Below are 18,747 nucleotides of genomic sequence, written 5' to 3' on the forward strand. Positions count from 1 at the left end.
AGGTTGAATCGTATGATTTTTTGGTTTTTGTGTTTACATATCACAGAGGAAATTTAAATGTTATTATTGTTAATAGAAATAAATAGGAAATTCTTATATTTATTATATCTTAATTAAAAATACTAAAAAATAAATTTAATAAAATTATTAATTAATAAATTTAGAATAAAAAACAAGTAAGAAAGTATGGTCGGTCAAGCCCGACCATATAATACCCTACACCAAGTAAAAATATTTTTCTTTTAAAATATCAATAATTTATATTTTCGAGTGATTTTCGGAAGTGGGCCTTATATGGGAGTTATGACCAATTATGGACATATCACCATAAAATTAGGTCGTGTGATTTATGTCTATATTAAAGTTAACAATGTTGAATTTTGTGTGTATACCAACATTTTTAAGCGATTTATGCACGTTAAAGTGATTTTCGGAAGCGGGTCTATATGGGAGCTATGACTAATTATGGACCGATCGTAACAAAATTTGGTGACATGAATTTTGTATATATAAAACTTATTTGGAGCGGAATTTGTGGAGATACATATATAAATTAAACATTTATGACCGATAAAGTCCTAATTCGGGAGGACATTTGTATGGGGGCTAGGTGAAATAATGGACCGATTTCAGCCAGTTTCAATAGGCTTGGTCCTTGGGCCGAAAAAGTAATATGTACCAAATTTGATCGAAATATCTTCAAAATTGCGACCTGTACTCTGCGCACAAGGTTTACATGGACAGCCAGCCAGCCAACCAGACGGTCGGACGGACGGACGGACATCGTATAATCGACTCAGAAAGTGATTCTAAGTCGATCGGTATACTTTAAGGTGGGTGTTAGACTAATATTTTTGGGCGTTACAAACATCTGCACAAACGCATAATACCCTCCCCACTATGGTGGTGTAGGTTATAATTATTGATATTTTTTATTATATTTTATATTGACTAACACAGTACAACATTTTTCAGTCCATTGCTTTGGGACTCTGACAATTGCACGTGAAAGTAGCCCCAAAAATAAGGACTTCTGTATCATTAGTTTTGTCAAGTTGGCTGCTCAAGGTAGATTTTTATCACTTTTTCTATATTTTAGCACGGTTATATCTCGTATACCGTACGGAATATCTCTTTTGTGGCTGAAGCAAAGTTGTATATATTGAATAGTAGAAGAAAAGTAGGGAACATACCATGAAAATAGACATGAAAATATACATATCGTTGGCTTAATATAAAAAGGAGTAACTAATTTTTTTTTTCAAAAATATCAATGTAAAAAGGGTATATTAAATAACTTCATTGAAATAAAAATAAATATATTTTAAATGAGAAATAAAATGTGAAGTGTCTTTTTATTCAAAATTGCATTAAAACTTTTCTTGTGTCTAAAATTTTATGGATTTTATTAAGTTTTTTCCTTCTCCAGTAAATTAACAAAAAATCGAGTTACGCCTTTTTTATATTAAGCCATCGATATGTAGTAATTTTATTTATTAATTTAATTTTTAATAATGAAAAATTATGAAATTTATAAATGTAATGAAATCAAATTTAATGTTAATCGAATATATATATGCATATTAAATTTTTTTCTGAAAAAACAAGAATTTTGCATTTATCTCTATTAACAATAACAATACTTAAATTTTCTCTGTGAAATGTAAACACAAAAACCATACGATACAACTTAGCTTCACAAAGTGTATACAGAAACAAATTCTAACCAACCAGCCAAACTAGCCAGTCGTACTATTCAGTCGAGCTAGCAGTTTTTGTTACGCTGCGTAGTACGAAAAACAAAACTCGAAACTGACAATGCGTAAGCAGCACACACAGAAATGTTTTTGCTGCTGAAGTCGTGTAATCAGTTCGGTAGAGTTGAAAACTGAAACATGGCGGCTGCTGATTCGTTTGGCTGCTGGAAAAAAACAAAATCGATTGCTGCTTGCTGTTGTAATGTGTGTGCACAGTCAACTGTTTTCAGTAAGCAAGTTGTTGAAATTGAAGACTTAAACTTTTTTCAGTTCAGTCGTTACATGAGGCTATTTATTTTGGTGCTGAATATTAAACCCTGATAAAAACAAGCTTTGACAGAAGTTAGAACCAAACAAGCGAAAAAAGAGTAATCAGCTGATTGACTGACTCCACCTTGTATAAATTCGCCTTGCCTGGTAGTATGCAAGGCGAATTTATACAAGGTGCTATCAGTTCTACAAATACAACAATTGGTCTTAACAAATGTCAAAAAAACAAAAATGAAAAAATAAACAAATATGTATTAAAACTTAATGTAGTGTAGATAATTGTATAGTGAGGGCTTTACTTATTTATGTAAAAAATAAATATTTTGTTAATACGATTAGAATATGTAGATATTTAAATATAAAAACAAGCTTTGACAACTGTTAAAACCAAAAAGCGAAAAAAAAAATTATCAGCTGTTTGACTGACTCCACCTTGTATAAATTCGCCTTGGTAGTATGTATAACAAGCATAGCTGCCAGATTTGTCGTCATTTTGACGATTTTTGGTTTCAAAAATAGCAATTTGACGATTTCTTTCTCGAAAATGACGATTTTCTGCATTATGAAAATATGGTACAATTTTATGAAATAGTTAAAGAATTTTCTCATTTTGTTGGTGAATATGAAAAGTAATATTTAGATTTTGAATTTTGTCAATTAAAATTTTTAGATTTTAAATCAATTTTTGTAAATAAATTACTGAAATAAAAAGGAAAAATTCTAAAGGGGCCCATAGACACATTCTGCTGACAGCTACTGCCGATGAACACTTCGCATACGTGTGTGATTGATATTTTACTACATACCTATCAATCATCATTGAAAATTTTTTCTTGTTTTCAAAAAATATTTTAATTTTCTTAAATAGCTAACGTCAAATTTAAAACAAAATTTTTCAGAAAAATACAAAAATTCATAATATTGTTCATTTGAACAACTGTCAGCAGTATGAGTTCATTTCAAAATCAAAACTATTTTGATTTTTCATACTCTGCATTGTCTGTATGTCGCATACATAAACAAAAATTTCAAATTTACCAACACATGCTTATTGCATGAAAGCAACTTTTTCTATTTTGACAAAATTTATTCAGAATATAATGACATTACCCCATTCAATTATTACCTTCCGAATGGACCACCTACAGCGTGGTGCTATATTTTAATGAATTTATCTTCAAAAAGTAATGTCAGAGATTGTTCTTTCGGGTCATAATAAAGATTTAGACATTAAATTCTATTTTATGTGTTTTATTTAAAATTAAAAAAACTTCTGAATGAAACCTTATATTATAATTAAATTGAGCTTTACTTTTTTATTTTAGTGATCCCTTATTTATAAACTTCAATTTTAAGAAATGTTCTTTTGATAAATGTGATGTTTTCGTTCACTTTTTAAATAGAAATTTAAAATTCCTGTTAGAAATCTTGACCTTTTTCATTCTCCGATTTTTTGACGATTTTTAAAATTCGAAATGACGATTTTTTTCTTTTTTATCGGGATATTGACGATTTTTTCCCAAATTCATCTGGCAGCCCTGATAACAAGTAGACCGACTCTCATTTTTTTTCAAATTACTCTCTCACATATACGGGTACTATGTGTACTCAGAGAAATTTATAGCTCTAAACCAGAGGTTCGCAAAAATAAATCCTCTCACCAATACACTTACTCTCACCAACACATTCAATTCTTTATCTTATTCCCAGCGGGAAAAAATGATAGGACTTCAATTTTTAGGCCTTCTAAAAGGCATACTTACACATTCTAAAAGATCCGATACTCATTCCACCCTGCCTGCTCTTAGAAGGTGTTCAAGAAGCCCTATGAATCCCCTTCTAATATCAAGTGAGCTTGTTGGCTGCCAACAGCCCATCATAAGTAGGCCTTCTCTCAGCCCTCTAACAGTAGCGAGTATGCAAGGCCTTGGCTCGCAATGACACGCCGTGTAAAATTGAAATGATTTTGCAATGCGGCAAAATGATTTTGCAAGTCCTTGTGTCTGCAAAATGAGGCATTTAGGAAGGCCTCTTTACTGCATCTTTTTCCCGCTGGGTTCAGTGCACCTACAAACACACAAATACAAAAACTGAAAAAATAAAGAAAAAGTCATACACCAGTGATCATGCGTATTCCTAGTTGTCTCGTTGAGTGAACAACGACTACTAAAATGTAAGAGCATAAGAATACGTGTGATTTGAATCTGCACAATCAAGGCGAATTTATACAAGGTGGAGTCAGTCAAACAGCTGATAATTTTTTTTTTCGCTTTTTGGTTCTAACAATTGTCAAATCCTGTTTTTATATTTAAATATCTACATATTCTAAGCTTATTAACAAAATATTTATTGTTTACATAAATAAGTAAAGCCCTCACTATTCAATTATCTACACTATATTAAGTTTAAATACTTATTTGTTAAATTTTTCATTTTGGTTTTTTGACATTTGTTAAGACCAATCGTTGTTTTTGTAGAACTAACACCACCTTGTATTAATTCGCCTTGTGCACAATTGTGCTATGGGCTGCGCATTAGTGCTCTAAACCAGGGAAAGGCAACCTATACCATTGCATTTTACGATTGTATTAGTTATACAATCTCTCCGCTCTAGCCACGAATCGGTGTTGCCAGTAATCTTTCGACTCTTTTCCCCAATTAAAAATGTAAAATCTAATATTGTTCATCATACATCTTTAAAAGTTGGGACATTTTTTTTTAACTGGCAACGCTGATTCTTAAATTGTGCGATAAAAAAACAATACACAACCTGCTTGTTTGAGTTCTCAAGCTAGATCACAGAATATACAGAAGTGTCAAATTTGACGTTTAAAAAACGCCAAATCAGTTCTCATAAAAAGAGATAGCAATATATTTTGTACTACAATATCAGTGATGTGTTAAAGCAAAACGCTATATACAACACGAATTTGGTAGACAAAGAAATGTGAACAAAACAAACAAATAAATTTGTAAGACAATTTTTTCGTAGTCTGTGGCACAAAATTTTTTAAAATGGAAAATTATAAAAATGTGTGTATTGTTTACGTGGTTGTTTTCTACATTTGCAAAATAAAACTCCACATGTACAATGGCAATTAAAAGTGAAATATTACAAAAATAAATGATTGCATCAAACTAAATCGGAAAGAAATTGAATTATTGCGGCAGAAAATTAAGACTAAAACAAAATGAAAAGGGCAGTTACTAAAAATGAAACAAATATAGAACTATATTATTTTCTGTCTCGTGACGCCTCGGTATACTTTGTGGCTAGACTGATTAAAAGTTGTTTATTTCTCTACAATGCGTGTGCACACGTACGTAAGAGAAGAGTAAATGAAAAACGCGGCGCCCATGTTTTGTCTTTCCCTGCTGTAAACCAATACAACTTTTTAAAAACATACAGAATAAAAGTGTATAATTGTATTTAATTTTTGTATGAAAATTTCAAACAACAAGCTTACACTATTGTATTTGAATTCAATAATACACTCGATACAAGGGGTTTTGTGAATTCAGCAATTGTTTTAGTACCCTGGGGTTCAAAAAAGTACTTTCAGTAAGATATTTTGATACCAAAAGAAAAAATCATTTACCATCCCTGGTTCTCAAGCTAGACTGATTAAAAGTTGTTTATTTCTCTACAATGCGTAAGAGAAGAGTAAATGAAAAAGCCGCGCCCAGGCAGTGATGTTAACTTTTTAATTTCGATTACCGTACAGCCCTAAAAAAATTACCGTTTTTTAAGTAAAATTACCGTATCCAAAGTTTTGTCAAAAATAATAATATTTTCTTATTGAAACAGGTTTATTTTTATAATTCAATAATCGAGGGCCTTTAGTCAAAACTCTCTATCTTAAAAAACACAACTTTTCAGGAAAGCCAAAAAACTGTTTTTTTTCGCGTATTACTTGAGTTATTAAAATTCGGTTTGCAACAATTATTTGGTTATATATTGGTTTTTAAAATTTTGCATTATTGGGGACTTTATGATATTTAGAGGGGGTTTCTTCTCAAAATATTCAATGTGTATGTATAAAAATGATAAGATAGAGGATGTTTTATTGAACATTTTACCATCAAAAAGTAGTTTTCGTGAATATCAAAGATAGAGGCGGTAGTTGGTTACAATCTAGGATCGCCTGGTGGTCGGCCCTCGACCACTTTTAAAACGCTTTTTACCACTTTTATTGGAAAAATTGTTAACGAATTTTTTAAATTGTGGATTAGGTATATAACTAATTTGGCAAAATTTTTGGCATACCACCACGTGATGGCCAATGTTGTATTAGTAATGAAAATATTTTTTAGGTCATTTGGAATCAAAAACATCACGCACCAACAAAAATTTCTACAATAAACCAATTTTTTTTTCTCTGAAAAATTATATAAATAATTTACTTCCCTTCTTAATACTTCCCTTATTTAAAAATTATCGTTTGAATTATGTCCGCAGTTTTTATTATAATAAAATATATTGTCCCATAATCATAGTCAGAAATAAAGTATATTTTAATAGAAATAAAGTCGACTTTACTTAAGAGTGGACTTTAGGTCTACCATAGACAAGTTAAAGTATATTTTTGACGTTAAAGTCGACTGTAAATATAAAACAAGCTCAAGCTGTTATTAACTCATTTAACAACAGCATCAGCTGTTCTTCGCCATGTAAAACACTTCTGCAAAAAGTAAAAAAAATTAAGTTACAAGATTTTGGCAGAGATTTTGCAATTATTGAACAGTTATCAATAAAATTAGTACCAAAATATTCTAAATATGATATAAATCTTATCTTTTACATTTTTCCACCACAAAAAACTTTTTGTTTTAATTTTCTATGTCAGCTGTTCAGCGGTGCCACTTGTGTGTATTTTGTTGTATATTGTATGAAAACATTTTCTACATTTGAGGTGGCACCCAGTTAAAGTCGGTTCAATTTAAAACATACTTTAATTTTGACTATAGTTGGGAAATAATATAAAGCGGGTTTTTAATTTAAAGTTGTTTTTAAAAAGAACCGACTTTAGTGTTTGACTATGATTATGGGCCATTGTTTTTCAAAAAAAATTTAATGAAAAACTTTATTGCGTTTGGTACGTAAACTTTTTAACGACCGCGAAAAAATAATACCGTGGTTTTTCATATTTTTTTAATGCTCTATTCGACTATGCTATGCCAATTTGCATATTTGCAAAAAATGTCAAAAGTTATATCCGTATTGTGCATATCTAGAGTAAATAACCTTTAAAACCATGTATGTTTCATCAATATTGGTGAACAATAACATACTTAAAAGTGTACCACATAAAAACGTGTGGCCTATTTATATTGTTACGTTTTAACCTTTTCAAAACGTTTGGTTTATTTCCTTTAAATAAACCGGATACTTTGATTGCAAATAAAAGCCGTTTAGTAGTTTAAAAATTGTAACAACTCTTTATTTCTTTAAAATGTACAAAAACAACAGAATTAAATAGCCACTCAATGTTTTTTATGCACGTTTATAAATTCTCAGAATTACAGACACAATTTATAATGTACACGAATTTACTTGAAAAACACAACACAATTTAAGGCACTTAGGTGATGTTTATTCGAAAAGCGTCTCTGATAAACTCACTCACGACTGCAACCTCTGCCACTATTTATAACACTGCATTACCATCTAGAAAGCTCTTTAACTGTCAAAGTACGAATATTCTAGATCATACGCCATCTGTGGTGTACTTTCTACAATGTTCTTTAACTAAATATTCCAATACAGCGTTGCCAACTTACGATCAAATCAACTGAAAGCTTTTATTTAACAATGCCCACAGATATGTTACAGTCTGCCATTACAGCACTGTTATTTAAAAGTAGCATTATGCTACTTTTAAATCAGCCCTTAAAATCGTTATATTTGAATTCAAGTACAATTTCGTAACACTGCCCCCCGCTTAAGCCTGTTCGGCCCGAATAGGCATAGATTCACTTCTCCCATAGGCAGCTAGTCGTTTCAGATGTTCAACTTTAATTCCCGATATCGATCTTCCACATTTCCGTATTCTATAAACCATGTCGTCCAATTTCTTAACTACCCTATGTAGTCCTTTGCAGTGATTCCTTAATTTGGATGACAAACCCTTATTACGTTGTGAGCTATATCTGGTTTTCATTTGGTCATTTGTCATTTTAATTCGTCTCCGAACGAGTTCATGCATTTCTTTTTCTGCTGAAGCACCTTCACCCATCTTGGAACCCGGCCTGGTGATCTTTTCTCTGCGGGACAGACCAAGCACTCCAACAGGAACCATTCCGTCGTTGCACTGTTCAACGAGGGCCTCCATTGTTACATGGCCACTTCTCACATCCGCTGGTTCCAACACCAACAAACCATTGTCTATACAATCCTCCACTTCCTCACGGGACTATACCAAATCGTCTGTCTCAGTGCTAGCTCTTTTTAAAGGTGGCTCCTGTAATGCTTGATGATTCGCCAGCTGGTTATTTCTTGATGGTGAAACATATCTGGTTCGCTTTCTTGGTGCTCAACAGTTTCGCTGAATATGACCAATTTTACCACAGTTATAACATTTAATTTTGGTATTACATTGTTTCTCACATAAAGCCTCTACAACTGCCTCTTCTTGACATTGAACATTATTCAAGTCCGACACCTTTTTATCAATACCATCCACACTGTTGTTAATAACATCAGACACTTTCTGAATTTTCTTAACTGTGGCTCTAGAAGATTCTTGAAGTTTTGTTAGAAGTTAATCGTTGTTTACTCTGAATGTTTCTTTAACTTCAGCTAACAGCTTCTCGTTGTTTACTCGAAGTTCAGCTAGAAGCTTCTCGTTATTTACTTTAAAAATTTCTCGAACTTTTCTAACTTCAGACAGAAGTTCAGTTTTAACCTCCGCAAGCTGTTTCGAATTTTCGTTCAATTTCGCTTCCAGGTTCTTGTTGGCTGTTTCCATTTTTTCCATCATAGCCGCGAACATTGTGCTTAAATCCATGCTGCTTGTTGTTGAACGTGTAGAAACTTCCATTTCTTCCTTATACTCGAATTCGTAAGCACCGATGTCAATATCACGCCGTTTGAATTCGTCTATAAGCCTCTGTTACCTGCTGTTTGTAGCTCCAACTTACTCAATTCCTTCTTGAGTTGTTCAACTTTCAGTTCCTCAAACTTCATGCTTATTAATTTGCAATCCCACTTCTGACACCAATTGTTACGTTTTAACCTTTTCAAAACGTTTGGTTTATTTCCTTTAAATAAACCGGATACTTTGATTGCAAATAAAAGCCGTTTAGTAGTTTAAAAATTGTAACAACTCTTTATTTATTTAAAATGTACAACAACAACAGAATTAAATAGCCACTCAATGCCTTGTTACCTGCTGTTTGTAGCTCCAACTTACTCAATTCCTTCTTGAGTTGTTCAACTTTCAGTTCCTCAAACTTCATGCTTATTAATTTGCAATCCCACTTCTGACACCAATTGTTACGTTTTAACCTTTTCAAAACGTTTGGTTTATTTCCTTTAAATAAACCGGATACTTTGATTGCAAATAAAAGCCGTTTAGTAGTTTAAAAATTGTAACAACTCTTTATTTATTTAAAATGTACAACAACAACAGAATTAAATAGCCACTCAATGTTTTTTATACACGTTTATAAATTCTCAGAATTACAGACACAATTTATAATGTACACGAATTTACTTGAAAAACACAACACACTTTAAGGCACTTAGATGATGTTTATTCGAAAAGCGTCTCTGATAAACTCACTCACGACTGCAACCTCTCCCACTATTTATAACATTGCATTACCATCTAGAAAGCTCTTTAACTGTCAAAGTTCAGATGTGTCAGATGTGGCGATTTCTCACGATTTTTCATTGCTTTGGCGACCAAAATTTCCAATAGGCGACATGGCGATTTTTTGGCGAGTTACAGACTAGTGCGATATATTTGGCGATTTTTTTAACAGATTATTTGTTTTTCTTGAAATATTTTTTTGGATATTTATTAACCCAATAGTTAGTAAAATTAATCATTTATAATCTTATCATATGCTTGCAGGTAGCATAGCAATATTAGCAGTAGCAATATTAATTTTTTCTTCTAAAATGTTTAAGCCGTCATATACCCTCCACCACCATAAGTGGTGAATGAGGGTATATATAAGTTTGTCATTCCGTGTGTAACATTGATAAATATTCATCTGAGACCCAACAAAGTATATATATTATTGATCCTTATGAAATTCTAAGTCAATTGAGCCATGTCCATCTGTCTGTCCGTCTGTCTGTCTGAGTAAAACACGCTCACGTCCAAAATAGGCAAACAAAATTGGTTGCAAGAAAAATGTTTATTGTTCTCCTAAGCAGTTTGGTATTGAAAATCAGCAAAATCGGTTCAGTGGAACCAGAGTTATAAACCAAAATGTGAGACAACCTAAAAAAAACTTGATAATTTTAACATAGTTTTTTTTATTTGTGCAAATATATTGCAGATAATACCATAAAATTTTACACACAATGGCCCATAATCATAGTCAAACACTAAAGTCGGTTCTTTTTAAAAACAACTTTAAAATAAAAACCTGCTTTTTATTAATTTGCAACCATAGTCAAAATTAAAGTATGTTTTAAATTGAACCGACTTTTACTGGGTGCCACCGCAAATGTAGAAACAGACAGCAAAGCGATATAGTGGCAATAATTGTCGCATTCCAGTCACACGATTGTTCTAGTTTGCGGCAACTCAGAGAAACAGCTGTTGTCTAGATGTTAAATTTTGTTTTGTTAACATAAATGTAAAAAAATCTAATTGTGAAAAAATTATTTGTTAAATAAAAAAAGAAAATTGCGTCGGCCTTAATTATCGTATAAAAAAATTAATAAAGAAATGTTAAAAGATGTATGTGGGTCAAAGAGTGGCTCACAAAAAGAATATTTCTTTTACAAAAATGAATATTGGCGCTAATTGTCTTCTTTGATTGCCGCACTAGAACACAATAAATATTGTTGTATTTTTAACTTTTTTATTGGTGCATGTTGCCTATCAAGCATTCACATGATTGCCGCACCAGTGTTGCATTTGATTGGGCCAAATAAGCACAATATTGTTGTGGTTTGACATATGAGCCAATGAGTTGTGAAATCACACGATTGACGTATAAAATAGACCAATAATTGGTGCATTGCGGCAATCGTGTGATCCTACCTTTATTGTATTTTTCGGTGTGATTTTAAATTTTTGAAAATACAAGAAAACAGCTGATTCGTTTATTTTAAATGTTTTGTTTTGCAAATAATTTTGTAGAAATATTAAAGTGAAAATAAAAAAAAATTCCTAGAGCTTCTGTTATATCTTTAATGGAATTAAAAAGAATGGAATTACATTTTATAAAAATTTTGCAAAAACTATGGCGCAAGCTCAACCACTATGTCAAAAAGAAAACAAAACAGCAAAGCTGCCATAGTACACAATTGCTTTTGGTTACCACTTGCTTCAACTTTGTTGCATTTTTATACCCTTCACCTTCGTGAGAAGGGTATATATAAGTTTGTCATTCCGTTTGTAATTTCCACAATATAATTTTCCGACCCTATAAAGTATATATATTCTGGATCCTTATAGATAGCGGAGTCGATTAAGCCATGTCCGTCTGTCTGTCTGTCCGTCTGTCTGTTGAAATCAATTTTCTGAAGGCCCCAGATATCTCCGGGATCCAAATCTTCAACAATTCTGTCAGACATACTTTCGAGAATTTTGCTATTTAAAATCAGCAAAATCCGTCCATAAATAACGGAGATATGAGCAAAAATCCGAGAAAACCTCTGAAAATTTCATCAAAAAACACAATGTATTGCATGCTTTGACAAAAAAGCAACAAAACGTATGTTTGGATGTGCATTCTTTGCGTATTTTTTTTTTGTGTTTTGTTTCTTTTGGCGTTGTTGTTTTTTATACAATTAAACTTATGTTTGGATGTGTGTTGGTTTTATTGCCTTGCGTATTTTGTTTTTGTTTTTTGTTTTGTTGTTTTGTTTCGCTTGGCGTTGTTGTTGTTTTTTATGTTCTTGATAAATTTAGGATGATGTACGCTGAAAGTGGGCAATGTACATACATACATATAAGTTAACGACACAAAAGTTGTTAACCTTTTTGTATTTGCAACGTCCGGTTATTTTGTTCCAAATATTAAAATTCAATTTATGCTGACACTATGTCTGCAATTAATTGAATTTTAAACAATAAAATAAAATTATTGATGATTAAGCAATTTTGATGACTATTGCATTTTTTCATTAAGTTTAGTTTAAGAATTAAGTTTAGTTGTATTTTAACAGTAAAAGACTACAGATGTAACTTAAAAAAGAAAATCTAAATAAATAAAAATGTAACTGGCGCCCGAGCGAAAAAAATAAGGATACCTTTTAACGAGCAAATTGTTCCAAGTTCAACACAAGACCTCAAGAAGCTCATCGTTGGACACATACAACTAGCAAGTTATTCCAGCCGACCTAAAGTAGCTCACCGCTGGACAAATCACCGCTGAATTGATCAAAACAGCAATTGTTACACTGGGTTCAGCAGAGGACCACGAGTAGGCAACAAAAGGGAATAATCCAAAACTGACAGTAGCAAGATGTGGGGTATCATCATTTTTATGTAAGTTATTATTTAAGAATATCTACTATTTAAGAAAATATTAAAAATAATATTTAAGCAAAGGCTTTAATAAGTGAAAATAAAATAATTTGAAGAAATAAATAAAAAGTTACAAAAAGTGAATTATATCCTGCGGAATTCAATTCTTGGAGGAAAAGTGTAGAAAGAGTCCTAGAAATTTACGATAATTCTATAGGCACTGCAAAATATTTCGGAATACTAAGTGTTATCCGTAACAAAATCATAGGCAATGCGGACGCAGCCCTAGAATCGTACAATACTCCTCTTAATTGGAAGAGTATTGTTAAATGCTTAACTCTTCACTATGGGGACAAACGTGATTTAGGTACACTAGAGTACCAAATGTCTTCGTTAATTCAAGGCAAAAACTCTATACAAGGCTTTTATCAAGAAGTCTATACCCATCTGTCTTTAATACTTAATAAAATAGGATGCATGGATATAGGCAGGGAATCAGTTACATTACTAACACAAACATATCGCGATAAAGCCCTTGACACTTTCATAAGGGGTCTCAACGGAGACTTACCTAAATTATTGGGAATTCGCGAACCATCAGATTTACCACAAGCATTGCACTTATGCTTGAAGTTAGAAAATCAAAACTATAGAGCAGAATACGCCTTAAATCACCATAATATCAAACCACAAAAACAATTACCACCACCCCCACCAAGAAGAAATAGTAATTTAAATAGAGTACCATTTTACCCTGAACTTACCCTATCACAGCCTAATAACGCAAGGCAATGGAATACATTTCAATATCAGAATAATCAAAGGTCATATCAACCACCTTATTTTAACCAACAACATTCTTTTAACCAACATTTCCAATTACACAATCAGCCTCGACAACACTTCCAACACCCCCAACCACAAAATCCATATTTTCATCAAAATTTCATACCACCAAGACCTATAGCTCCAAAACCACAAAGACCCGAACCAATGGACATCGATAATTCTATTCAGTCCAAAAATATTAATTATCAAAATAGACCTCGTCAAACGAACCAATTTTATGGCAAAAGGCCTACACCACCATCTCTAAACACCCCAATGCCACATAGTAAATTACAAAGAAACTTTCACATAGGAGTCAATGAAGAACTTCCTTCTAATGATATGTCATATAACCAAAACGACAATTCTAATAGTCACGAAAATGATTACCAACAAGTAATTCAAGAAGAAAGTCTTCAAGATTACATACAAGACTATTATCAACAAGAAAGCGAACAGGGAAATACCCACACAGAAGATCTATCAGATATTCATTTTTTAGGTTAGCCCACTCTTCACTTCCATATTTTAAATGTAAAACAGAGAATGGCCAAATATTGAAAATATTAATTGATACAGGCTCTAATAAAAATTACATTCTGCCTTCTCTGGTAACCAAAACAATTCTAAATGAAAAACCCTTTTTTGCGAATTCTATATCCGGCAACATAAAAATTACACACCACACATTAGTAAATCTCTTTAACATTCCAAACCATAAAATAAAATTTTATATTTTGCCGTCGTTGAAATCTTTCCATGGCATTCTTGGTCATGATAGCTTAGAAGAACTTAATGCAATAATCCATATAAAAGAACAGTGCATGTTAATAGACAATGTGAAGAGAATTAAAATTTATCAGCACACTTCCCAAGCAATAAATAAAATTGAACTTAGAACCAACCACTTAAGCAAAACCCAAATATCAAAACTAGAAGAAACAATTCACACGTATCCGAATTTGTTTACTGAACCTAACCATAAATTAACCTACACCTCTCGAGTTCAAGGAGAGATTAGAACAACTACTGATTCACCAGTTTATTCGAAATCTTATCCCTACCCTATGGCACTAAAAAGTGAAATAGAAAAACAAATAACTGAGCTTCTGAATGATGGAATAATTCGACCATCAAAGTCACCATATAATGCACCCGTTTGGATCGTCCAAAAAAAAATGGATGCATCGGGAGAAAGAAAGTATAGAATGGTGATAGATTACAGAAAATTAAACTCAGTCACTGTGCCAGATCGTTATCCAATTCCAGAAATAAATGAAGTCTTATCAAACCTGGGAGAAAATAAATACTTTTCCATTATTAATGGAAACAGCATTTTCCATTAATAATGGAAAATTTGAATTTGTCCGACTTCCTTTCGGATTAAGGAATTCGCCTTAAGGAATTCTATATAGATGACATAATTATATTTGGTAAGAATGAAGAAGATCACTTTCAAAATTTAAATAAAATCTTCCAAACATTAGAGTCTGCAAATTTCAAAGTTCAACTCGATAAATGTAAATTTGCAAAACAAGAAATAGAATTTTTAGGATTTATCGTAGGGATAAATGGTATCAAAACCAACCCAGATAAAGTAAAAGCTATAACTAACATACCTCCACCCAAGACCTTAAAGGATTTAAAGAGTTTCCTCGGTATGTCAGGCTATTACCGTCGTTTTATAAAAGACTATGCAAAACTGGCTAAACCCCTGACATCCCTTTTAATAGGGGAAGATGGACGCGTATCTAAGAACGCATCCAAAAATAAAAATATATTTCTAAATCAAGATGCAAAGGACTCCTTTCAAAAAATTAAAAATTCATTGACCTCAGAGGATATTATTCTTTCACATCCGAATTTTGAAAAAGACTTCGATTTAACAACAGATGCTTCCGAATACGCAATTGGTGCAGTCTTATCACAAGATGGCAAACCAATAACATTTCTTTCAAGAACATTAAATAAGGCGGAAGAACATTACGCCACAAATGAAAAAGAAATGTTGGCTATAATTTGGGCACTTACCACATTAAGAAATTATTTGTATGGGTCAAGGAAAATAAATATTTTTACAGACCATCAACCGCTGACTTTCGCTCTTAGCAGCAAAAATACAAACAGCAAAATGAAAAGATGGAAAGCCATCTTGGAAGAGTATAATTATGAATTAAAATACCAACCAGGCAAAACCAATGTAGTTGCTGATGCATTATCTAGACCCCCACAAATAAATTCCATGACAGCAACTCAACATAGTTCTGAAAGCTCTTCGCATAATTTAATACCAGCTATAGAATGTCCCATAAATGCTTTTAAAAATCAAATTTACATACTGGTGGACGACCAGGAAAAATATGTGTTTGAAATCCCTTTTCCAACATATCACAGGCATGTTATAAAACAACCCCATTATACGAAAAAGGACTTAATATCAGTACTAAGGAAATACTTGAACCCAAGTGTGATTAACGGACTTTTCACAAGCGAACCAATTATGGGAATTATACAAGAATTTTACCCTGAACACTTTAAAAACTTTAAAGTCAGATTTACCCAAAGCCAAGTAAAAGATATAACAAATGAAAATGAACAGGAAGAAATAATAATATCAGAACATAAAAGAGCACATCGGAATGGAAGAGAGAATAAAGAACAAATTAAACAAAAATATTATTTTCCCAAAATGACAGAAAAAACCAATAAAATAGCGAAAGCCTGTAAAATTTGTAAGGAACAGAAATATGATCGGCATCCAAATAAACCTAGTTTAGAAGTCACACCAATTCCAAAAAATCTAGGAGAGATAATTCATGTCGACATCTACTCGACCGAAAAAAATCTGGTTCTTACAGCTATTGACAAATTTTAGAAATACGCACAAGCTAAAATTCTAAAATCAAGAGCAATAGAAGATATAAAAGAACCTCTTAGAGAATTAATTTTAGCATTCGGTGTCCCTAATTCAATAGTAATAGATAATAAAAAATCCCTAAATTCTGGTACAATAAAATTCTTGCTTCAAAATCAATTCGGAATAAATATTTATACTACACCTCCTTATTGCAGTTCTGTTAATGGACAAGTAGAAAGGTTCCATTCTACTCTCTCGGAAATTATGAGATGTTTAAAAACAGAAAAACTTCACACCTCATTTCATGACTTACTTACAAAATCAATTTACGAATATAACTCCTCAATTCACTCTACTACTAGGAAAAAGCCAATAGAAATATTTTTTGGTAGGAAGTACAAAGATTCCAAAGAAATAGAAGATGAAAGAAAATAAATTAGTAATAGAGCATTTAGATTTAGAGCATCATAACAAAGATAGAGATAAAATTAAAAACTATTCTTTAGGTGAAAAGATCTATGTTAAAATAAACAAAAGATTAGGATCAAAACTGTCCCCTCGTTACAGAGAAGAAATAGTAAAAGAAAATAGAGGTACTACGATTTTAACTAATTCAGGAAAAATAGTGCATAAAAGCAATATTAAAAGGTAAATTATTTTACAGGATCCAGCTAATCTGCATTCAGGCGGAGATCGAAATAGTTGACTATTCATCCTCCCATATAATTACTATCGATAAGGGAACAGCTAAAATACTACAAGGAACATTCACAATAATTCACGTAATAAAAATTAAAGAGTATGAAGAATTCATAAACAACGTGCAAACATTCATTGACCAAAACATCCCTAAAACCCATAACAAATATCCTCTCCTTATCCATGAATTAACACAAACTGCTAACATCCTAGAAGACCTTACCCCTACCCCTAAAGACCGACAGAGAAGATCCATAGACGCCATTGGAACGGTATGGAAATACATAGCAGGAAGTCCTGATCATAACGACTTCCAAATATTAGCTAGTAATATTGTTGACCTAAATAAAAATAATAATAAGCAAGTATTCATTAATGAAGCATTTAATAAAAGATTAAATAGTTTATCTGACATTGTTAAAACAATGTCAAATCAAATAAAAAAAGATGTATATCTAGAAAAAGAAATTGTAATTAATTTACAAAATAAAATAAGATTAGTTAAGGAAGAATTAGTAAACATTGAACGCGCCATTCTATGGGCAAGAATAAATATTGTAAATCCACTTTTATTAAGTAAAAAAGAAATTAAAGTTGCAATGAAAACATTAATAGAAGAAAATATTAATTTTTCAAGCCCAGAAGAGGCATTAGAATTTTCAAAGGTATCAATAATAAATAATAATAAAAAAGAAATATTTTATTTAGTCAAAATTCCATTAACAAAAAATGAAAATTATAAAAACTTAATTTTAAGACCAATAAAAAAGAAAGATAAAATAATACACTTAGAGTCTAAGGAAATATTATTTAATAAACAAACTTATATATACCCTCATTCACCACTTATGGTGGTGGAGGGTATAAAAACGAAATGTTTGGTATAAAAGAGAAATGTAAAAACTATAATAATTTAACTATTTGTGAAGAAAAAGAGATATTTAATATAACGGAAACTGATTGTATTCCTAAACTTATTAATAATTTGAATTCATCTTGTATCTTAAGTAATAGTCATCAAATTCCTTTAATCGAGGAAATAGATTCGGGAATAATTATTTTAAATGACTATAATGGGTCAATTTTTGAAAACGGAAAAGAATATAATATTTCGGGAACATTTTTAATTAAATTTCATAACACAACTATTAAAGTTGCAAATAGAACATTTAGCAACTGGCAAGCTTCACCCTTGCAAACCGTGCCAGCTATGATGCAACCCACTCCTTTTGAAAAAAGTAGAATTAACCTTTTGTCTCTCGAGATACTTAGCCAACTCCAAATAAATAATACAGACATTATCACAACTGTGAGAAAACGTCTTATAATTGGAGAATGGACAATCTCTGGAATGTTTTTAATTATTGTTTTTTTAATTATTTTCCTACGGATCTGTACCAAAACGGTAGAGAAAACTATTGTATGGGAACCTCAAGTGCCTACAGTAGATAAACCATTTGAAATGGATAACCTACCACAACCAACGCATATTACTTTTATTGCTCCAGAGAAACCTCCAAGGTTACACAAACTTCCACTTTTTTGAAAAAAATAAAGAAACGATTGAGGACAATCGATTTAAAGGGGGAAGAGTTAACGACACAAAAGTTGTTAACCTTTTTGTATTTGCAACGTCCGGTTATTTTGTTCCAAATATTAAAATACAATTTATGCTGACACT

This window comes from Calliphora vicina, chromosome 3, assembly GCF_958450345.1.
Source record: "Calliphora vicina chromosome 3, idCalVici1.1, whole genome shotgun sequence".
NCBI classification, from domain to species: domain Eukaryota; kingdom Metazoa; phylum Arthropoda; class Insecta; order Diptera; family Calliphoridae; genus Calliphora; species Calliphora vicina.